Raw genomic sequence first — 25126 nt, forward strand, 5'->3', positions numbered from 1 at the left:
CCAGAGCTACTAACGTCTTCCCTCTCACCTAGAGTGATTCCCTCCAGCGGAGTTTACTCCTGCTTATGGTGGGGGGGGGGGGTTCGGAAGACCAGCAATGGGGGGTTGTGGGGCTGGCCAGCGAGCAGGTTGGCTAGCAATTGGGCTGGCCAGCAACCAGGAAGCTGGCAATGCAGGGCCATTGCACATGCACCGATCTTCACACTGACAGATTGGTGAATGCACAGTCACCCACTCAGCACTATGCTGCTGGCCTCTCAGGCAGGAGTAGGCCACCGCTGATGTCTCCCGGCCCACTGCACTCCTCAAGCAGCATAGCAGGCTGGGAGAACCACCCTACAGATCTCTGATGAACACCAGTTTTCACACCCCATTAATCATAGTCTTCTACATCTCAATAATTTTCAAGGTAAAAGATGATTTCCAATTTTGTAAGCTCCTCAGATTTACTAATAAGCATGTTATGAAACTACTGAACCACATTTCAGTTTGTGCCCAGAGATTTCCAGAGTAAATTCCACTAGGGCACTCTGATGCACAGAGTGTCGGAGATTAATTCTGGAAATCATGCCAAAAAAACTAATGGAATTTACTCCCATTTTCCCACACATTGAGGTCTTAGAATTTTTTTGGGAGAATCCTGGCCTTGTTCTGTGGCCTTGACTTTGCACCATATTTAATAATGACTTGGAGAATTACATATCCAAGTTTATGAGGAAAGGTTGCATAAACTCAGCTTGCGTTTGAGCATAGGAGACTGAAGGATAATCTGAGCAAGATGGTTAAATCAGTGAAAGGATTTGAGTAGATGTGGAGAATCAAGTGCTAGGGAAATAATCTTAAAATTGGAGCCTGCATGCCCAACACTTCCTCGCATAAAGAGCACTGGAAATTTTACACTCTCTCAAAATACTATGGATGATGGGACATTTGGAGTTTCAAGGCTGAGATAAGTGGACTTTTTTTACGTTGATGTATCAAGCAATATAAAGCAAAGGCAGCAAAACAAAGTTGAGGCACAGATCAACCATGATCTAATTGAATGACAGACAGACCATGGAACTTAATGGTCTACGCCTATTCTTAAGGTTCTTATGTTCAATCTCTCTTGACAGATTTGTTTGTTTGTCATCTCTCTTGTCCACATTTACAGACACCAATTCTGTGTCCAGATTTGTGTTCAATGATAATTCAGGGCTATACTTAACACCCAAATTCTGGCATCTTATATGTGATAAAATGTTTCATCTTGGTTATTAGAGTAGAAATCTACTTGGAATCCAAACCTCAGACTTACTAATATTTCTCATAAAGGGACATACAGTTAAAATAATTGAGTACTTCAACATTACTATACTACTTATTCTGAGCTCTTCAATAGTACTTGGGGATTGAATATTCTCTTAAGTCTAAAATAATCTATTCATACACATGTCTGCTATCAATATTCAATTTACACTGAGAAGCAACAAATAATAAGTCTGTGAAAGAGCATCGATTTATTTTTTCATCACCGCTTGTCCCATTCTCCACTGAAGCAAATGAACGTATCTCGGTTATACTTCATTCTTTGTGACTTGTGATTCATGGTGCAGATTGGTTATTATTTGAGAATCGTTGACTGGAAAACAGTATCCCTTAACATTTAGAGGCACCACAATAATTTTACTGATTGGACACCATGTACACTAATTGGTAAGAATAATTAAGAGTTGATTTTAAGAGGTAAAGAACTTGCATGAAATGCTTTTTGAAGAGTAATCCCAATTAAAAATGAGGAAAACCCCAGTTACCAATGTAGGTTTATCCAAGATTGGACAAACACTAAATTAGATATATGACCAGATGAATTTGGCTTGTTGGGGAATTTTGGCTAAGATACTAAGTGAACTCCCTGAATAGCACAGCAAAAGCTTTTGCATCACCTAACAGGCCAAAAAGGATTTACTAGTTCATTTACAAATTGACAACCTTTTGTTCTGTGTTATTCCCTTGGGGCTCTACTAGAATATTAGCCCCAAAATCATGCCTAAATGTTGGAATGGAGTTTGAAGACATGTTCTTTCTGATTCAGAGGCAAGTGTGCTACCAACTGAGCTAATCTGACACGAATCATTCTTAACAGTCAAAGTGAGATGGGGTTCACCATCTTTTTTAAAATAAAAAATAATAATTGGGGGGATAATAGGAAGTGCTGAAAATGTTCAGCAGGTTTGGCAGTATCTATGGAGAGAGAAAAACAGAACGAATGTTTCAAATTGAATATCATGTTCTGAAGAAGTATTTCATCCACACTATCTTCTAAATGGCAACACTCAAATATGTGAAGTCAAGTAACGCCGCCATCATGTCATTTGTTATTCCCGAAAAGTTCCAGCACACTCTTCAAGTCCTCAACACCAACACTGATGGGCAAAGGAAAATAACGTTTGCTATCACCGCCATAAAGGGTGTCGGGAGGTACTACGCTCATGTGGTGCTGAGGAAGGCCAATTTTGATCTATGCAAGAGAGCCAGCGAGCTCTCTGAGGATGAGGTTGAGCACATTATAACAATCATGCAGAACCTTCATCAGTACAAGATTCCCGACTGGTTCCTCAACAGGCAGAAGGATGTTAAAGATAGAAGATACAACCAGGTCTTGGCCAGCGATCTGGATAACAAACTGCTTGGGGATCTGGAGCGATTGAAGAAGATGCGTGCACACGGGGTCTGTGACACTTCTGAGGTTTCCGTGTGTGGGCCAGCACACAAAGGAGTCTCACAACACCAGGTTATTGCACCACAGGCAGGAGAGAGCACACAGTCGGTGTCTCCAAGAAGAAATAGATATTTTAGCTGCCAAATGTGTCAATAAATGTTTGTTTAAACAAAAAAAATGACTTCACTGTATAAATAACCTTTTCCCATTCCAAATGAATTGCTAGAAAGACCTATTAAAATCTGTAATAACCTGCTGCTATGACTAGAATTGGAAAAATGTTAAAATGTTGCAAATGTCATTGCAGCTGTTCATTTTTGATTGTGTTGACTCACCCACCCCATTAATCCAGCTGGGTCAATGGCACAATACTTCAATAGAATTATCGCTAACATACATCAAGTCTAATAGTCTTCATAAGAGATGATAATTAACTTTGAAGTACGAGACTGGAAATGGGTTATATTTATCCCAAGATACTTGAACTAAGTGTTCACCCATCTGAAAGGGAAGTTGATATTAATGTCTTTCAGCAGGTTATGTGGAAAAGGCTTGGAAACACTCTTATCAGTATTCAATTTCAAACAAGGCAGAATGCCATTGACATTGATTATTTTCAGCAGATCACAGAAGGAAGGTTTTTTAAAAATTGCTTCAAGTAAGGGGATATTTGCCGAGGGGAATTCCATTTTATGTTGGCTGCTTTTGTAACTCCCTGAATGTACATGCTGATCCACATTTTCACAACATGTAGTTCATTCACATGGGAAAAGAGTAGCAGAAACAGATTAAAGGCTTCTGAAAACACAGATGGTGTTCAAAACTGCAGGAGGAAACTAGTAGCCTTTTACCAAACACAATCAAGGGTACTTCACGTTATATCATTCAGCAAAGGGAACTTGCTAAAGTTGTGAATACACGTGGTAAATGACAAGTCTTACAAACAACTGACCAATGGATGTGTTTTCCTCCACTCTGTAAGTCTGCCAAGGAAAACAATGAATATAAAGACACATCCTTGCTTCATTTGTGAGTATTTTGAAAAAGATAATACAGCCTTGACATGTCAGATATTCACCAAATCCCAAACCCAAGATTAAGATTATAGTTTACCAGGCAGCAGTGAATCCCACACTCCTTTTTGTTTCAGAGACTCGGACAACCTACAGAAAACACCTCAATGCACGAAGGAAGTGCCACTACCAATGCCTTTGCAAGACCTCCCTAATTCATAGGCAAGAAAGGCGGTCCAAAAGCAGCACCCTCTTCCAGGCTAACTTGCCCACCATTAAAGTATTAACCATTCAAAGACAGACCTGCTGGGAAGGACATGCCGCTGCTATGCCTGATATCAGACTCTCAAAGCAATTGCCCTACTTGGAGTTTAGTTGTGACAGGAGATTTCCAGGAGGACAATGGAAACACTTTAAGAAATATCCTCAAAGCATCCAAGAAGGTTAAACATATCCACAGTCCTGAGTTGTGATCACCAAAATGGAGAAGACGCATTCAGGAGGGCACTGAGCATATTGAGAGACTTTGTCAGGAATGTGCAGAGGTGCAGTTGTGTATCAGAGGAAGCACTAACAGCTCATTTACTCAACTCCTCGCCTGCCCCACGTGTGGGAGAGTCTGCAAGTCAGCCATTGGAATTATCAACCATTTCTTTGCCCATCAAACTGGAGTGCAAGCAAATCATCCTTAATCACGAAGATCTGCCTGAGAAAGAAATGAAGCTGGGACCAGGGATTAGGTTTGTTCAACTCAATCCTCTTCATTCTGACTGATGAATATGACATCATTGCTAAGAAGGATGGGAGGCTTGTCACCGCCCAAAGTCATTGACTCATATTTTGCAGACAGCAGTGAAGGAATGACACCCACCATTCACTTAGCTGATAACTGCTTGCAGAATTTACAGGCATTTTTGAGCACAGACATGCTCTAATCTGGTATTTCACTGAGTGCAGTGCCCTTTTACTGAAGATCAGTGAAATGGGAAGCTACAGTGAGAATCTTCAACCAATTATATTGAAGAATCCTAACTGAGCGATGAGGGGTGGTCTAATATGGCATGGAAAACCAGGAAGTATGCTCAGTGCATCTGTAAGTAGCTTTTAACTCAGTAACCTCTTAATTCTTTTACTCATGGGTTTCCTGTCCAATCCGCAACAGCAAGCAGTAGGCATGATTTCAGCATGATGCTGGAATCTCAATTCCAATATCTAAAAATGCAGTTTGGAAAAGTTGGAGTTGAGGAGAAGTGAGACAACTTTAAGATTGAATTTGAGACATTCAAAGGTTGCCTACGTGAAGGGGTGGCACAGTGGCTAACACTGCTGCCTCACAGCTCCAAGGACTTGGGTTCAATTCCAACCTCTGGTCACGGTCTGTGTGGAGTTTTCATATTCTCCCTGTGTCTGCATGGGTTTCTTCCCACAGTCCAAAGATATGCAAGCTAGGTTGATTGGCCATGCTAAATTGACCCTTAGTGTCAGGGGACGTGCAGGGGTTATGGGAATAGGGCCTGGGTAGGATTATGGCTGGTGCAGATTTGATGGGCTGAATGGGCTCCTTCTGCACTATAGGGAATCTATGAATTCACTGACACTTACCTTGATGTGCTACTACGGGGTGCGAGGAGCTGGAGCAGTATGTTATTTTCCTGCAATAGGAAGGGAATTCTGTAGCAGAAATGAAGAAGTTGTGGTTGAAGGTTACCCAGGAAGTGAGTAGCAGGGGCATAGTGCCGCACTGCTGGATAGGTGGGATGTTTCAGCTGCGCTCGCCCCACCTGAGGTTAATAGACCTTTGCATAGTCCTGTCCCTCCTGCTATGATTCCCGTGGAGGGCGGGGCAGGGAAACTCCACTCCCAATCAGGACAGGAAAGGTGAATACAGTTGAACATCTATTTACATTCTGCTGCGTATATCAGCCCAACCCTCAGACACTGCCTTATCAAGTTTACCCCACCATATCATTTCTCAAACACCTTGTGGGTGCACCCTTCCTTCTATGTCTACACATCTTCTCACATCAGTAACTGTTACTACTCAGCCTCAACTTCATGCAATGACATGTCTCGCCCTAATAGTCACCCTCACCTAATACACCCCATTTATCTCATTACACCCACTCATTCCCTCTTTGCAAAAGAACAGACCACAGAACATGAGGAAAAGGGGCAGAACTGAAGCTGGTCCTCCAACCATATTGCACCTGCAAGCATAAAGAATGAGGTGCTGGAGAGCAGTGCAATTTCTGTGCCTCTGGTTGTTGAAGATGGGGATAGTGAAACCGATATCCCAGTGATGAAGTAGGATTCTAGGAAGGGGATAAGTCAACTATGGTTAACCAAAAAAGTCAAGGATAGTATGAAGTTGAATTAAAAAACATACAAAGTGGCAAATATTAGAGGCATGCCAGAAGATTGGGAGAGTTTTAAAATCAACAAGATTTAGAGCCACTGAGTGGGATTTTCCAGCTGCGCTTGCCCCAAAACCAAAAAATCCCACCCAATGGCTCTAAATTTCTTTCGGGTGCAATGACTGCAATTTAGGCAAATACAGAAACCAATTTTCATACAAGAATATCCCAGCAAATAGATGAGTGACCCTGATTTTAATTAAGAGAGATATATATATATATATATATATCGGCCAGGACATGACTGGAACTGTACCAAGTAATATTTATGCCTTGTGAAGCTTATCTAAGTGTGTATATTCTCTTTTCCACTTTTTGTAATTGTCAAATCATTCAATAGACAGCCCTCCTGTGATATACGAATATTAAAAGTTGATTTGGATAATTAAGTAAATTTTATGATGCCACACATTGTCGCACAGTCTGTGATTTTGTACTATTTGAAATGAGCACTTGCGACTTTATGATGCCAGTTTAGTGTAACTTGGGACCCCTTCAGCAGCACAAAGTCTTGCAAAATTTACTTTAATGCGTTTATGATGGAGAAGCAAAACTTTGGGATGTGGGTACTTACTGTCTTTCTCTCACGGTTAATGATGGAAACTGAATCTATAGATTGCATTGCAGTTAGCCTGAAGCATCAACTAGCTGCCACTCTATTTATAACATTGCTACTTGCTGTGCCTAGTCTTTCTCTTTGATGTTTTAATAGCACCGCTGATCAAGGGAAAAAAGAGACCTTAGCAACAGCACCATTATGACTAATGGCAATTTTATACATTGATTTTCAATCTGAGTTATTGTTTGCAGTGTATAAATTCGGTTTGCAAATTTGAATTAAGAGCAACTGAATCACACGCTCTGTTGATTAGTCTGCTCAGCTTCAACAAAAACCTAATCAAATAGGCAGCTGAGTGCTGGGAAGAAGACTATAGATACTCCAATATAACAATGTCTCAGACTACAACATTCATTATATCTCCCAGTATTACGACAAGTGTTTGTATATGGTTTTGTTTCTGAGTAAAACTGAAAGTAAGCTACCCTAATCTACACAATCTCTATCTCTATTTATTCCTTTCAATGTGCTCAATCAAGAATTGATCCAAAATTAATAGTGTATTGTCTCTATGATTAGCTCCTTTTCTTATGAAATCATAATATATTTTGAAACACTACGCACTGAAACACATTTCTGACTCATTCACAATTCTTCTAGCCAATCTCCAACATAAAAAGATTGTTTCCATTAACATGCTCTCATGAACTGAAATATGACCTTGTGGGTGTGAAGTAGCCAGGTTAGCAGGTCACAAGGTGAAAAATAGAAAAGGTACAAAAGGTGATTTTGCTGACTGATAATAAAGGCTATACTGATAGACTATGGGACAGGTTTTGAGCCCGTGCTCCCTGGCCGCGGGAATGGCGGCCCACACACAAATTCCAGAGATTCTCAAAAAGCATAATTCGTGCCAGTGACTTTTTGAATTGCGATCTTCAAGCCCCCTCGCTGACGGGATAGCATGAAATAAGCTGCAAAATGCCAGGATGTTCAATTTAACATGTCAACATGTAGATAGCGAGCACTCTCCCTACGATTACCCCCCTCACAGATATTCAATGGCCACTGGCGTGACATCACACTAGCGCCAATTTCCTCCAAAACTCATCTCCAAACTGTGATCTGGGGTTCGGCTCCTCCCTCTGTGACTGGATCCTAGACTTCCTAATCCACAAATTGCAATCAGTAATGATAAGGATCAACACCTCCTCCACAATCACCCTCAACACTAGTGCCCCACAAGACAGTGTCCTCAGCCCCTTACTATATTCCTTATACACCTATGATTGTGTGACCAAATTCCCCTCCAACTGGATTTTTAAGTTTGCTGATGACACCACCACTGTGGGTCAGATCTCAAACAATGATGAGATGGAACACAGGAAAGCGATAATCTGGTGAACTGGTGTAACGACAATAATCTTTCCCTCAATGTCAACAAAACAAAGGAAATATTGACTACAGTATTGGAGGACGTGCTTCTGTCTACATCAATGGGGATGAAGTAAAGATGATCGAGAGCTTCATATTTCTAGGTGGCCAGATCACAAACAACCTATCTTGATCGTTCCACGCCAATGCTATAGTTAAGAAAGTCCACAATGCCTCTACTTTCTCAGGAAATTTGGCATGTCAGCTACGAGCTCACCAACTTTTACAGATGCACCATAGAAAGCATTCTTTCCGATGTCTCACAGCTTGGTATAGCTTCTGCTCTATCCGAGGCAGCGAGAAACTACAAAGGGTCATGAACAAAACCCAGTCCACCATGCAAACAGCCTCCCATCCATTGACACAGTCTACACTTCCCACTGCCTTAGAAAGGCAGCCAGCATAATCAAGGACCACACACACCCTGGACATACTTTCTTTCACCTCTTCAGTTGGGGAAAAGATATAAAAATCTGAGGTCATGTACCAACAAACTCGAGAACAGCTTCTTCACTGTTGCCATTAGACTTTTGAATAGACCTAGCTGGCACTAAGTTGATCTTTTCTCTATACCCTAGCTATGACTGTAACACTACATTCTGCACTCACTCCTTTCTTTCTCTATGTACGGTATGCTTTGTCTGTACAGCACACAAGAAACAATACTTTTCGCTGAATACTAATACACATGACAATAATAAATCAAATCAAATCAAAATCAGAACTCTACATAAGCGTTCATCTCTGAGGGGGAGTTCAGAGTGAATGCTCACCCAGGCATCAACCCCCGCGGGCACGGGAGAATATGTGGGGACATAGATAAGTGCAATTCAGGGCCATATCACTGGGTGGATATCAGATGTGTTACCTACAGCCGTTACCTTCCCTCATGTTTTGTGCCCTTTGCTTTAAAGGGGTTGCGAAGGCTGGTCTGCGGGCGGCACTTCCCGTGTTCTCCTTCCTGGGTTCTTGTGTTCCTTGCAGCTGAAGGAATGCCCTTCCTTAGTGGGGGCTGGCAGAGGGTTTGAAGGTTTGGTTGAGAGCTTCACATTTCTAGGTGGCCAGATCACAAACAACCTGTCCTGGTCCTTCCACGACAGCACTATAGTTAAGAAACTCCACAATGCTTTTACTTTCTCAGGAGGCTAAGGAAACTAGGCATGTCAGCTACGAGCTCACCAACTTTTACAGATGCACCATAGAAAGCATCCTTTCCAGATGTCTCACAACTTGGTATGGCTCCTGCTCTATCCGAGACCTCAAGAAACTACAAAAGGTTGTGAAAGGAGGGCTTGAAAACAAGAAGCTCAGCACTGCAGGCAACTATGAGTTACCCAGGTGGAATCCCTTGAGAATCTGTGTTATCAGGGCAGCCTAGGGTAAATAAAAATGGGCTGTGTCTGCCCTCATGTGGCCTGAACGGCCTCACACTCAGTGGAAGATGACTGGCATCCACACTCAGGCAACAATGTGAGAACAAAGAGGAAAAGCTGCTCAGAAGTCCCAAACCAATTATCAGGGCGCTTACATGTAACAGTTTATCTCAATGGGTCATTGAAGGCTGCTCAGCTCTGCAACTCTTGAGACCTGGGAGAAACTGGATGCATTCTGGGAATGTGCTGGACATGCTAATTGCTGGCCTCGTATGATTCAGCTGTGCCTCCTTTGCCACAAGAGGCAGACACTTGGCTGAACAGTCACCCCAGCCTATCTGTGTTATGCCATTAAATGGTGTGCAGCCAAAAAAGCACTCTGTTTAGAGTCATAGAGATTTACAGCATGGAAACAGGCCCTTCAGCCTGACTTGTCTGTGATGCCCAGTTTTTACCACTAAGCTATTCCCAATTGCCTGCATTTGGCGCATATCCCTCTATAGCCATGTTAACTGTGCCATCTTAAAATGCTTTTTAAAAGACAAAATTGCACCTGCCTGTACTATTATCTCTGGCAGCTCGTTCCAGACACTCACTACCCTCTGTGTGAAAAATTGCCCCTCTGGACCCTTTTGTACTTTTCCCCCTCACCTTAAACCTATGCCCTCTAGTTTTAAACTCCCCTATCTTTGGGAAAAGATGTTGGCTATCTACCTTATCTATGCCCCTTATTATTTTATAGATCTCTAAAAGATCACCCGTCAGCTTCCTATGCTCCAGGGAAAAAAGTCCCAGTCTATCCAGCCACTCCTTAAAACACAAACCATCAAGTCCTGGCAGCATCCTAGTAAATCTTTTCTGCACTCTTTCTACTTTAATAATATCCTTCCTATAATGGGGCGACCAGAACTGTACACTGTATTCCAAGTGTGGCCTTACCAATGTCTTGTCCAACTTCAACAAGACATTCCAACTTCTGTATTCAATGTTCTGACCAATGAAACCAAGTGAATGCCTTCTTCACCATTCTGTCTATCTGTGACTCCACTTTCAAGGAGCTATGAGTCTGTACTCCCAGATCTCTCTGTTCTATAACTCTCCCCAGTGCCCTACCATTATTTGAGTAAATCCTGCCGTGGTTCAATCTACTAAAATGCATCACGTCGCATTTTTCTAAATTAAACTCCATCTCCCATTCATCAGTGCACTGGCCCAACTGATCAAGATCCCATTGTAATCCTCGATAACCTTCTTCACTGTCCACTATGCCACCAATCTTGGTGTCATCTGCAAAGTTACTAACCATGCCTCCTAAATTCTTATCCAAATCATTAATATAAGTGACAAATAACAGTGGACCCAATCCCTGAGGCACACCGCTGGTCACGGGCCTCCAGTTTGAAAAACAACTCTCTACAACCACCCTCTGTCTTCTGTCATCAAGCCAATTTTGTATCCATTTAGCTACCTCACCCTGGGTTCTGTGGGATTTACCTTATGCAACAACCTACCATGTGTTGTCAAAGGCTTTGCTAAAGTCCATGTAAACAACATTGATTGCACTGCCCTCATCTACCTTCTTGGTTACCCCTTCAAAAAACTCAATCAAATTTGTGAGAGACATGATTTTTCACTCACAAAGCCACGCTGACTGTCCCTAATCAGGCCTTGCCTCTCTAAATGCCTGTAGATCCTGTCATTCAGAATACCTTTTAACAACTTATTCACTGCAGACATTAGGTTCCCTGGCCTGCAGTTCCCAGACTTTTCCCTGTAGCTCTTCCTAGACAAAGGCACAACATTTGTTACGCTCCAATCTTCTGGCACTTCACCTTTTCAAATATCTCTGCTAGGGGACTTGCAATTTCTTCCCTAGCCTCTCATAATGGCCTGAGATACACATCATCAGGTCCCAGGGATTTATCTATACTGATGCCCTTTAAGACTATCAGCACCTCCGTCTCTGTAATATGTACATTCCTCAAGACATCGCTATTTATTCCCCCAAGTTCCCTAACATCCATCCACCTAACGTCCATGGAGGCCACCTTTAACCCTTTGCAAGTGAATGTCCCAAGCATTGAGCTACATCCCCAGAGAGGCTGCAACATCAGACAGATAACACTGATATGATGATGCATGACATGATGATGATGCCTAACATCCTGTACCCCAATCAAGGTCATGATGGGTGCATTAGTGAGATGCCCCGTCAGAATGCAAACACTAGTTACCTGCAGCCACTTGGCTGCCCTCTAATAGTTTCTTTGGGGGTGCAGGGGTTATGCGCAGGGTCCAGCAGGAGATTAGGGGTAGTTCACTTACCCATGCTGAGCAAAGAAGACCATTCACCTTCTTCCGACACGATGGTCCCGAGTTCTTCTGGTGTGCACTTGCACTAACCAGGGCTGACACTGCATCCCAGACGGGGGTGGTCACCCTGCTGAAAATCCATCTCCTGGAGCAGAGGGTAGAGTGTGTCCCACCTCTGCTCCACTCCATTCAGCATCCTGGTGAGGGCCCCCTTCGAAAAGCACTGTGCAGCCTTCATGGCTGCCATCCCCTACAGTCGTTATGGAACAAGTGCTGGGGAGCTGTTTAAATGGAGTTCATGATCTGGAGATGCTGCTGTTGGATTGGGGTAAACACGGTAAGACGAAAGGGCAGCACTCCAAAAGCTGGTGGATTTTGCTACCAAATAAACCTGTTGGACTTTAACCTGGCGTTGTGAGACTTCTTACTGTAAATGGAGCTCCCCAGTGCCTGCAGCAGTTAAGTTGGTGCAGGGTGCGCAAATCAGAAGGAACACACTGCGAATGCACCATGATACAAGTGGGCATTAAAATTATTATTAATGAGGCATAAGATTCCACCTGAAATCACGCTGGTGCTGTCAACGGACGTCATTCTGTTTTTCATGCTGGAACCAACACTCTGCCATTTTTTGGTAGCAGTAAGCAGTCTCAAAAAAGTCCAACAGGTTTATTTGCTATCACGAGCTTTCGGAGCACCGCTCTCTCGTCTGATGAGACACCATGATTCCAAATAAACCTGTTGGACTTTAACCTGGTGTTGTGAGACTTCTTACTGTGCCCACTCAGTTCAATGATGTGGAATCTCCACATAATTTTTTGGTAAGATCATATGTCTGAAATTTAGAGGCCAATTTAATAATATTAAGATAGAATATTAAATAGAAGAAAGAGGGAAAACTGCAGATTTAGCTACAATACAAACTTCAAAGTTAAAATATTGATTCTAAAATACCTCTGAAAGTCTTAGCTGCTATGTAATAACTTGAGCTAGGTGCCTGCAGTGAAAGCTTTATCCATGACTGAACCTTTATGGAACATATCAGTTCCTGGTGCACATAGTGGAAGAGCAAACACTGCAATGTACCGGCTGCTAAGCTGGGGATGTGATTCTTTTACTTTTGACATTCAACTTAAGCAACAGGAATATATAGAAGATACCTTCGAGATGAATCAAAACTATCAATCAAAATGCAGATGGCTGCATTCCATGTTAATGAGTCGAGATAACTAGCCATTGTGTTCCTGAGGAATTGCTAATGCTGTTGTGCCACTGAGCTTCCAGATTACTAAATCAAACATTCCCCCTTGTTATATTTGCAGACAGAGTTGTGTGCACTCTCAGCTTACAGCCTCAAGAGGAGAAAATAATTCATTTCAGAAACATCATCAGTAAATAAATGTCTTTAAATTTCAGTGGAATAAAATTAATTCGGAGAAAGGGAAGATCAAACAACACATTGAAGAATGAGATGGAAAAGATGTAGGTTTGTGAATAAAAAACAATTGGAAGGTCAAAGGAAGAGGATACATTAAAGAGGCACAGCTTGAATAAATAGTGAGGGAAGAGTAAAAAGGAGATTAAAAGACGGCACCGTGATAAACATGGAAGATAACTCAGAAGAAAATGTTTAGAAGTTTTCAAAGCAGACATGAGAAAGCTATGAGGACGTATGAAAGATTGAAGATAGAGAGAGAAAAAGCAAGAGCCTTAAGCATCCAGGAATTAAAGGATAGTAAATGGTGCTGGAGCAATTGGGTGCATCTTGTTCTTGAGGGTAAGGGAATATTTAGCATTCCTTTTTACAGAGGAAGTTGAAAGTAGAACTATAGGAGTACTGAGGGTGGATGCAAGAGAAATTACTGGAGAGAAATATTCGTTTGGGTGGTACGGTGGCACAGTGGTTAGCACTGCTGCCTCACAGTGCTAGGGACCTGGGTTCAATGTGTGGAGTTTGCATGTTCTCCCCATGTCTGCGTGAGTTTCCTCTGGGTGCTCCAATTTCCTTCCAGAATCCAAAGATGTGCAGGTTAGGTGGATTGGCCGTGCTAAAATGGCTCTTAGTGTCAGGGGGATTTGCAGCGTAAATACATGGGGTTATGGGGATGGGGCCTGGGTGGGATTGTTGGCGGGACGCTTGATGGGCCGAATGCCTTCTTTCTGTGCTGCAGAGATTCAATTCTATGAAAAGGGTTGCATTAAAAAGTGAATGGGATAGACTTTAAGAATGGTTCTTGACACTCAGTAAGTGGTTGTGAGGTGTTTCAAGATGGGGGAGAAGCAGGGCAGGTTTGGGTAAGAGGAGGGGGAAGCACTGTGCAGAAGGGGCTGTGATTTGCTGTATGAAACTTGGAGAAGTAAACCAGCTCCTCCTGGCCCTATAGTAGCAATTTTAAGCCCATACTTTACCTAGAATGGACTGATCTGCTGTTCTATCAACTCTGTGGCAAATAATGCTGAAATGGCATTGGGCGCCCTGTGCACAATAGGTCGCCAATTTCAATAGGTTAATGAGGCTCCCATTAGATTCATTCCAATGCTGAGAAAATGGCTGTGGATTGGGGAGTCCAGTGTCTCTTTTTTTAACTTCATAATTCCTCTATTCCTTGCAAGTGGAGGTAATTAAAATTGGATCTGATGCCCATTTTATGGAGATTTATTTTAACTGTGGTTTTTTTTTGCTAGTGGTGATATTGGAATGTTCGAAAGGAGCTTCTGACAGTGGATGTCTTTCCTCATCTTTCACAAGCTGAGGAGCAGAAGGAGGAACAATCAGAGCTCCAGCTGCACGAAGACCAAATGGAAGGAGGCAACTTGCAGGAAATGTTAATCCCTTATCAATAGACTTTGTAAGCACAGGTTAAAAGTCTGTAAGGATTATATGCTTCTTAAGGGAAGCTGTCACAGGGGATGTTAGCAGCATCAGTCTGGCTGCTGTTTGTGCTCTTGTAAGCAGGCACCTGATGCCATGTCTGCTGGAGTACACACATTCATCACTTTCCCCATGAAGTTCATGAAGCACAGGTTACTGGAGATTACAAAGAGTACAGGCTTCTGTCAAGTCCAACGTGTTATTGGTTGCACTTATGTCACTAGGGGGTCTCCTTCAGATGACACCACTGCTTCCTGTATTGCAAAATACAACTGATATGTGATCATTTTCCTGACAGCTGCCACAATGCATTTTTCTATTGATAATCTACTATCTAGCTCCTTTCTCAAACCTGCTGTTCTCCTCTGCATATCTGCAACAGATCAGCACTCTTCTACACCTACAGGAGAGTACTTACAGCACCTAAACCTACAGTAGGGCATTAATGATCCAAATAAGCTCCTTATCCATTCAGCCTCCTGCCACATTTAAGGCAGAGGAGATGGTTGAGTCTGAAACCTGGGTGACATTAGTGTGAGGGTGCTGGGAGATACTGATCTACACAATTGCTGTCTGTACCTCCTGTGACATGTGACATCAGGCCACTGCTGGGCAGGATCTTCCCCGCCTCCCACCAGCATGATCTGTGGCAGGGGAGGGGGGAGTAGGCGGGTGGAACAGAAGATGCAACAGAGATACAAATAAATTGGTTTCCCAATGTCAGGAAATGCTTTCGGGACTTCCTCTCCCAATGGGTTGATGGCTATTCATCTGTCCCAAGGAAGTTCAATGGGAACCCAGTTTGCATCTCATGCATGCTCATTAAAACCCCAACAGACCAGAAACATGCACCCCACCCAGCAGAATTTATGCTATTCCATTACCCGACTTCCAAACATGGCTTGCACCTGGCAAGAGAGTTTCAAAACTGACCATCGAGTCAAAACTGCCTGCACCACTGGAGGGCGCTGCAGGAGATGGTGCATGTGGAAGACATGAAGATGGGGATCAGTGGAAGAAACAAAGAGAAGATGGGTGGAGGACATGAATGGGGGGGATGTGGAATGAGGGGAAATCAGGAAGGCATGAAGTGGGGGGGGGAGTGTGTGGGGGGAGGTGGGGCTGAGTATTCAAAAGAAGGGGCCAGTTGAGTCATGTTGGAATCCTGGGGGAAGAACTGAGGGTACCAGTGCTGGGAGAATACATTGAATGTGAGAAGGGGAAGTGGAATGCTATAGGCTGAGGGGTCAGGGTTTATGCGTGTGGCAGGTATAGTTTTCATCCGATAGATCATTGAGGGGAGAGAAGTGGTGGCATGGATTGTGGGAGTGGGCAGTATCAGGGTAGGCACTGGCATGGTGACTGCTGTGGGCTCAGCAAGGAGGCAAGGCTTGTTCAAGTTGACCATGACAGGGTCCAGGGTGATGGAGGGGGAGGTACAAGGGTCACCAAGGGGAGAGATCGTAGTGGGTTGATGCTGAAGGGAAAGTTGGTTTGTGACGGGGAGGGGGAAAAGGTGGTGAAAATGGTCTCTAACATTACATACACCATCTTGGAATGCAGGTAACCCACCAGGAAGGCCCTGATTTCCAACTGCAAAACATTGAGGTGGGAGAAGGGTCTTCTATAGTGTTTGCAGGTACAGTTCAGTAAAATTGGACAACTAAAGGGAAACCTGAATAAACATGTGGACACTGTATGAGAACTTTTTGCTTTTGAAATGCATACTGTTTGGTGAAAGCCACACTGCAGCAGACTGGCCCAGAGGGTTCTCACTAAAACAAATTCCCAGCAAGGTATATAGCTGCCATTCACTCTGATTCATTCAGCATTAGAGAAGAAGGGAAATACGGAAGTGAAACATAACCAACCTGACACTCCTGAGGGAATGGAACTGCCTGACAAAGGCGCGTGTGCCTAGGCTTTCCATTGTGATCTGGTCTTCCATTGTTTTGAGGGCAGTGGAGACAAGCGGAATAGTGTGATTGGGAGACTTCTTGCACATGACAGCCATGGCCCTTGTCAAAAAGCAATGTATTCAAAGGAGGAATTCCCATTCTTGGTCTCCCCCCAGACAGTGGTAGAGTGCACACAATCACTTACACAGTCAGCAGCAAGAATGAATCCAGGTGACTTGCAATCAGTACAGGTAAACATATATTGACAAGTGCCTGAACTAGATATAATGATTATACACCTGGACCACCAATACTCATTTAAAATGTTTTTTGACTCTACCTCTCAATCTGCATACATTCCTGGCAACTGCAGCAGAAGGGGAGGCAGCCTGCTGACTACAATTCCTCTGTCTGTGATGACTTTTGTGGGTGTCCTCTGGAGGTCCAAGATGCAGAGGACCCTGGCCTCTTTTGGGACTCCTGCTCAAGGATGGATGCAACTTCCATAGTTTGAGCAGCTTGAGCTGAGGAGGTGACAGGGAGAGGGGATTGAAAACACCAGGACACCTTTGATGTATCTCGGGTGGTTGCCCTCGGGGTGTCTGCCTGACATCCCTCCTACCTTTGTGTGCCAGAGGGTCTCTTTCTGACTCCCTGAGGTGAAGGGGGCACTGAGTGGGCCTTCTACTGCCATCCCTTGGAAAGATTCTCCAGGGAGGCAACACTGAATCGTGAATCCTTGTTATTCTCCAGATTCGATGACGAGACTGATCCAGTTATTTTTAACTCAGTTCATGATTTATGAACTTGAATGGTATATGCTTTGTCAGGCTGATACCAAAATATTCTCTGACCTACTTGCATTTTCACTGAATATCATCAAATAACAAACATCTGCATTTAACTAATGCGAAAATGCAAGGTTTTAAACCGTTAGGGTATCATTTTCAAATAGTTATTTTCTCTTTACAAGTTGTACCCTGAAATAATCATTACAATACTTTTGACAATCAGTGTCCTGTGTGAAATGCTTCAAATACAAATTTCCTTTGTCTTGATAGGATTTGGACAATTCACAATAGGTACCGTATGACTTAAGGAATATGTTATGAAAGGGACTTGGACTGCCATTGTTTCACAAATTACACCCTGCCACCGCTCGTGAAGGTGATTGTTTCTCTCACCTTTCATGTTGTCGACTTTACAAATGAAGATTAGATCAAGTGTATAGGCAAGCATTGTTGATTATTTCTCTTTACTCTTTCATGGGATGTGGATATAAATTGGCAAGATCAGTACGTTTTTTCCATGCCTAATTGCCCTTAAACTGAGTAGTCATGATGTGGATGTGCCAGCGTTGGACTGGCGTAAACACAGTAAAAAGTCTGACAACACCAGGTTTTAGTCCAACCGATTTATTTGATAATAGACTCGTTGGACTAAAACCTGGTGTTGTCAGACTTTTTACTGTGCTTAAACTGAGTAGCCAGCTAGGCCATTTCAGAATGCAGTTAAGAGTCAACCATGTTGCTGTTGGTCTAGCTGGACTGGGTAAGGGTGGAAGGTTTCCTTCCCTAAAGGGCATTAGTGAACCAGATGGGTTTTTACACCAATCGACGATAGTTGTCGTACTCACCATTGTTGAGACTAAGGCCGGAATGTTATGGCCGTTTATGCCAGTGGGATTTTCCCATCCCACAGCAGTGAACAGTGATTTTACTGGACAACAAATTTTCCGATCTCACTGCAGCAGGAGTGCAGTGTGAATGGCCGGTAAGATTGCACCCTAACTTTATAGTGCAGACTTTATTAACTAAATTTAAATTCCACTGTTGCCATGGTGGGATTTGAATCCAGAAAAATCCATTTACATTACCACAACACCAGCAACTTTTCAATTCTTAACAATATAACCTGCAACAAGAAAAGTGCCCATTTCAAAATGATAAGTTACAAGTGATACAAATTTAAAACCGTACATTTTCACATGAATTAAATGTAAATATGTGTCATTTGATAGATCTTCAATTAAAGTTCAAGTGGGTCAGAGGAGATTTCAGTATCAGTCCTACATAAATCGGCTTCGTAAATCTCTGCTGCTTTGCTTCAAACTCAGAAACTTTGCTGCTCAGCAATATAGGAGAACCAGGCAAGTTTCTATGACATTGTATGATGCTCAGTGCTTTTGACAGTTCCCACATCCATCTGTACCTTCAACTCCCCAAAAGGAATATCTTCCATGAAATAAGCACAGGTAATTTTTCAATGCATCATGGATTCCAATGATACGGCCCATGATAAATTCTGGCCCAGGCAGGGAATCTGGAGAAAAACAACAGAAGATGATGCTAAAGATAATTTAATCTGTATTCTTTGTGCATTCTCCATTTCGTGAGTGGCAGACTTGAGGATTTGAAATGACTTAAGGCTTCAGCACCCATCTCTTCAAACAGTTGACTGATGTGATGGAATATAATTCACTCCATTATCATCGGCCTGTTTCCAAAAAGGATCAAAAGACAAGGCACACAGTGCCTAAACATCACAAAGCATTCTGAACAGGGCTTTACAATGAAAGAAAGAAGAGTTATCTTTACTCAAGGCCATTCAGCTCAGGTCTGTTTCCACATTTTAAAAAAATGTTATGCATTTATTCAATTGCAGCTGTGGGTGTCACTAGTAAGGTTACCGTTTATTCTGATTAGCCTTATCTGACTGACTTGAGAGACGAGCGAGGGACAATCACATTGCTGTGTGTCTGGAGTCACAAAGGCCAATCCAGCTAAAGATGGCAATTCACCTCTCCTAAAGAGAACCCAATGAGGTTTTTACAACAATCACTTTAGTTTCATGGTCACCATCACTACTAGTAGCTTTGTTTTTAGCAAATCACAATTTTTATTCTGAATGGGACTTAAATTCCTGCCTTCACATCATTAGGGGAGCAGTGGTGTAGTGGTATCGTCGCTGGGCTAGTAATCCACAGACCCAAGATAATGCTCTGGGGACTCAGGTTCGAAGCCCACCAGGATAGATGGTGAAATTTGAATTCACTACAAAACTGGAATTAAAAGTCTAATGATGACCATGAATCAATGATCATAAAAAGCCATCTGGTTCACCCATGTCCTTTAAGGAAGGAAATCTGCCATCCTTATGTGGTCTGGCCTACATGTGACCCCAGACCCATAGCAATAATGGTTGACTCTCAACTGCCCTTGGGGTGGAGCAGTAAATGCTGACCCAGCCAACAATGCCACATCCCATTAAAAAAGTCCAGACCTCTGTTGCTAATAACCATTATACTACCATTGCCGATAATGCAACAAAACAAACAATTGTTTTGATTCGACAGAATTGAAAGATTCACATTCCCAACATCCAGCAAGTCCAGTGCACAAATGTAACATTTGGTGTGATCCTGAGCATGGAAATCCAGAAGATCTTTGAAGAGATTTGAATGCTAATCCACGGTGAGTTTGCAGACTGGCCAGTTGTAAGGATATTCTTGGGCTGAGGGTGGGGCAATCAGCCAGATTTACTATCCACAGTGCCATGCTGGAAAGATGAGAATATGTAACGTGTAACTGCCACCTCTGGAAAAAATCCTGCTCAGCTGTGATGTATCTTACAGTTCAGAGCCTGTCAAGGGGCAGTCCAACTTGCAATGCAGTGGAGCATGATTCACCCCAACCTAACACCATCAGCATTATCTTTTACGTTAACTATTGCAGGTTTTAAATCCTGCAGCAACACATTATTTCTCACTGCCAGTTGGAGGTATTTCACAATATGTTTATAATAGTGGGATTAGTGCATTGGACATGGACAAATCAAACATCATGGTTTTCCTATGTAAAGATGAATAGTTGAGGCCTCAGTACGGAGCCCTGTGAGTCACCACTAGTCACAGCATGCCAATTAGACTACCTGCCATTTGTCCTGCCTCTCTTTCTCTTGCTGTTCCACCAATTTCCTAAACTGGTCACTAATTTTCCCTCAGTTCCATGAACTTCAACTTTAGTCCGACTAGTCTCTTATGAGGGACCTACCTTCCAGAAGTCCTTATGAACAAACATTTGTTGGCATTCCCCTGTCCACTATTTCAGCCACCTTTTCAAAGCATTCAATCATGGCTATCATTGACAGCACAAACTGCCGGCTTCAAGTGGAGAGTATCGCCAAGATGATCATGCATATCGACGCAGATATGTTGAAGGAGCAGCACTCTGAAAGCTCGTGATTCTAAATAGATCTGTTGGACTTTGATCTCATGTTGTGAGACTTCTTATTAGGTTTTGTCAGGCATGACTTATTCTTTATAAATAAATCCATGCTGATTCTTTGATCATCTGAAAATATTCAGGTTGTTCAGTCACCCTATCCTGTACAACTCCAGGATTTTCCCAACCACAGATACCAAAACAAAACACTGCGGATGCTGAATACTGAAGTAAAACCAGAAAATGGCTGGAAATACTCAACAGGCAAGGCAGAAGCTGAGGAAAGAGAAACAGTGTTTCCATTTCAGGTCAATGATCTTTCCTGATCAGCAGAAAAAGTCATCAACCTGAAGTACTGTGCAGGATTTTCCAGTCCTGACAGAGGCAGGCATTGTGGTAGGTGGGACTGGAAATTCAGAGTACAACCAAAACTCCTGCTGGTGTAAAAATGATTTGCTCCCAATTTCCATGGCGGTTAAGTTTGCCAGCCACACCATATTTCAAGCCTTTCCATCTCGTGGAAGCTCATAAAGAAACCAGCTCACTACAACCATGTCTCCCACTCCAATCAAATAGCCATGCTGGCTGAACTGTAAGATACATCACAGCTGAGCAGGATTTTTTCCAGAGGTGGCAGTTACACGTTACATTTAGAATTTAGAACTCCCCATCGACAGTTCCGATGCGCCACAGCAAAAAACCGCACCGGCCTCCTCAGAAGACAAACATGGGACACGGTGGACAGAATACCCTTTGTCATCCAGTACTTCCCCGGAGCGGAGAAGCTGCAACATCTTCTCCGGAGTCTTCAACATCTCATTGATGAAGACGAACATCTCGCCAGGGCCATCCCCAGACCCCCACTTCTTGCCTTCAGACAATCGCACAGCCTCAAACAGACCATTGTTCGCATCAAGCTACCCAGCCTTCAGGGGAACAGTGACCACAACACCACACAACCTTGCCACAGCAACCTCTGCAAGACATGCCGGATCATCGACATGGATGACATCATCACACGTGAGAATACCATCCACCAGGTACACGGTACATACTCTTGCAACTCGGCCAACATTGCCTACCTAATACGCTGCAGGAAAGGATGTCCCGAAGCATGGTACATTGGGGGGACCATGCAGACGCTACGACAACGGATGAATGAACATCACTCGACAATCACCAGGCAAGACTGTTCCCTCCCTGTTGGCGAACACTTCAGCGGTCACAGGCATTTGGCCTCTGACCTTCAGGTAAGCATTTTCCAAGGCAGCCTTCACGACACACGACAGTGCAGAGTCGCTGAGCAGAGACTGATAGCCAAGTTCCGCACACACGAGGATGGTCTCAACAGGGATCTTGGGATCATGTCGCACTATCTGTAACCCCCATGACTTGCCTGGGTTTGCTAAACCTCACTTACTGTACTGCCTGGAGACAATACACATCTCTTTAACCTGGGCTCAATGCTCCTTCCACTCACATTGTTGGCATCTTTAAGACTTGAATAGCAGGTTAGGTGTAAAGATTCGCATTCTAATCAGTAACCTGTAAACTGGCTGTGCTGTTATATGCTCTGTCTAAGGCCAGAACTCTCCATTCGCCAGACGAAGGAGCAAACCCCAAAAGCTTGCGAATTTACTATCAAATAAATCGGTTGGACTTAAACCTGGCCTTGTCAGACCTCTTACAGGGAATGAGTGGACAGAGACACATAACCAGGGTAGTGGAGGGGAGGTTTATCTTGATCTTGGAAGGGAAGGGATGGACATAGACACATGATGGGGAGGGGGAGCAGGGTGACGTTAAACTCGCAAGTCAGGGTGGGGGAGGGAAGAGTAAAAGTACAGGAACTACAACAGTTAATAGAAAGCAAAGCAACAGGTTAGCATGTGGGGAGAAGATTCAAACTACATCAAAAATCAGGAAAAAAGTTAAAAGGACAGAGAACTCAGGTGATGTAATTAATGCAGGTGTTAAAATGCAAAAAGAAGGTACAAAAGCTAGCAAAAGGGCACTTTATCTGAATGCTCGTAACGTTCGAAACAAGGTAAATGAGTTGATGACACAAATCATCACAAATGAGTTTGATTTGGTGGTCATTACAGAGACATGGTTGCAGGATGGTCAAAACTGGGAGTTAAACATCCAGGGGAATCAGACTGTTCGGAGGGACAGACAGGAAGGTAAGGGAGGTGGCGTAGCTCTGATATTTAAAGATAACATCAGGGCAGTAGTGAAAGATGAAATAGATTCTATGGAAAGAAAGGTTGAATCCATTTGGGTGGAAATTAGAAATACTAAGAAGAAAAAGTCACTGATAGACATAGTCTATAAGCCATCAAATAATAACATCACAGTGGAGCGAGAAAGAAACAAAGAAATAACTGATGCGTATAAAACTGGTATAGCAATTATGGGGGATTTTAATCTACATGTCAATTGTCAAACCGAGTCGGTCAAGGCAGCCTTGAGGAGTAGTTCATAGAATGATCCGTGATAGCTTCATAATTAATGATCTTACAGTTAGGGTCCTTTCGGAAGAAGCTATCACAGTATGGTTAAATTTAAAATACCGATGGAGCATGAGAAGGTAAAATTCAATACAAGTGTCTTGTGCTCAAACAAAGAAGACTACAATGGGATGAGGGAAGAGTTGGCTAAGGTAGATTAGGAGCAAAAACTTTATGGTGGGACAATTGAGGAACAATGGAGGACTTTCAAAGCGATTTTTTCACAGCGCTCAGCAAAAGTATATACCAGTGATAAGGATTATAGGAAAAGGGATATTCAGCCATAAATATCCAAGGAAGTAAAGGAGGGTATCAAATTGAAAGAAAATGCATACAAAGTGGTAAAGATTAATGGGAAACTAGGGAGTTGGGAACTCTTTAAAGGTCAACAAAAAACCATGAAAGAAAAACTATAAGATTATGAGACTAAACTAGCTCAGAATATAAAATCAGATAGCAAAAGTTTCTACAAATACATAAAATGAAAAGGAGTGACTAAAGTAAACATTGGTCCTTTAGAGGATGACAAGGGGGATGAAATAGCTGGAAATGAGGAAATGGCTGAGGCATTGAACAAAAGAAGACACAAATAACATGCCAAAAATTGATGACAAGAAGGCTATGTCAGGTGAGGACTTCAAAATTATCATTATCATGAGAGAGGTAGTGTTGGACAAGCTAAGTGGGCTAAAGATAGACAAGTCTCCTGGCCCTGATGGAATGCATTCCAGAGTACTAAAAGAGATGGCAAGAAAAATAGCAAATGCGCTAGTGGTAATTTACCAAAATTTGCTGGATTCTGGGGTGGTTCCAGCAGACTGGAAAACAGCAAGTGTGACGCCACTGTTTAAAAAAGGAGGTAACAAATGGTGGGCATTGTTTGCTGGAGCTGAGAGAGAGAGAGAGCTAAGATTTTACCTGTTAAAAACCTGTTTAAAATAAGTTTAAAGCACTTTACTCTTTGTAGAACTGTTTAAAGCATTTATTTATTGTATTTACTGCTTTAAGAATTCTGAGGGTGTGGTGAAAAGGCATTTGTGGACCAGCCTGCTTTAATTATCAAGGGGCCACACGGTGAAGCCTTCCATTGTTTGCTGGAGCTGAGAGAGAGAGAGAGCTAAGATTTTACCTGTTAAAAACCTGTTTAAAATAAGTTTAAAGCACTTTACTCTTTGTAGAACTGTTTAAAGCATTTATTTATTGTATTTACTGCTTTAAGAATTCTGAGGGTGTGGTGAAAAGGCATTTGTGGACCAGCCTGCTTTAATTATCAAGGGGCCACACGGTGAAGCCTTCCATTGTTTGCTGGAGCTGAGAGAGAGAGAGAGCTAAGATTTTACCTGTTAAAAACCTGTTTAAAATAAGTTTAAAGCACTTTACTCTTTGTAGAACTGTTTAAAGCATTTATTTATTGTATTTACTGCTTTAAGAATTCTGAGGGTGTGGTGAAAAGGCATTTGTGGACCAGCCTGCTTTAATTATCAAGGGGCCACACGGTGAAGCCTTCCATTGTTTGCTGGAGCTGAGAGAGAGAGAGAGCTAAGATTTTACCTGTTAAAAACCTGTTTAAAATAAGTTTAAAGCACTTTACTCTTTGTAGAACTGTTTAAAGCATTTATTTATTGTATTTACTGCTTTAAGAATTCTGAGGGTGTGGTGAAAAGGCATTTGTGGACCAGCCTGCTTTAATTATCAAGGGGCCACACGGTGAAGCCTTCCATTGTTTGCTGGAGCTGAGAGAGAGAGAGAGCTAAGATTTTACCTGTTAAAAACCTGTTTAAAGTAAGTTTAAAGCACTTTACTCTTTGTAGAACTG

This window comes from Carcharhinus amblyrhynchos, chromosome 7 (assembly GCF_965287045.1).
Source record: "Carcharhinus amblyrhynchos chromosome 7, sCarAmb.v2.hapA, whole genome shotgun sequence".
In the NCBI taxonomy this organism is placed as follows: domain Eukaryota; kingdom Metazoa; phylum Chordata; class Chondrichthyes; order Carcharhiniformes; family Carcharhinidae; genus Carcharhinus; species Carcharhinus amblyrhynchos.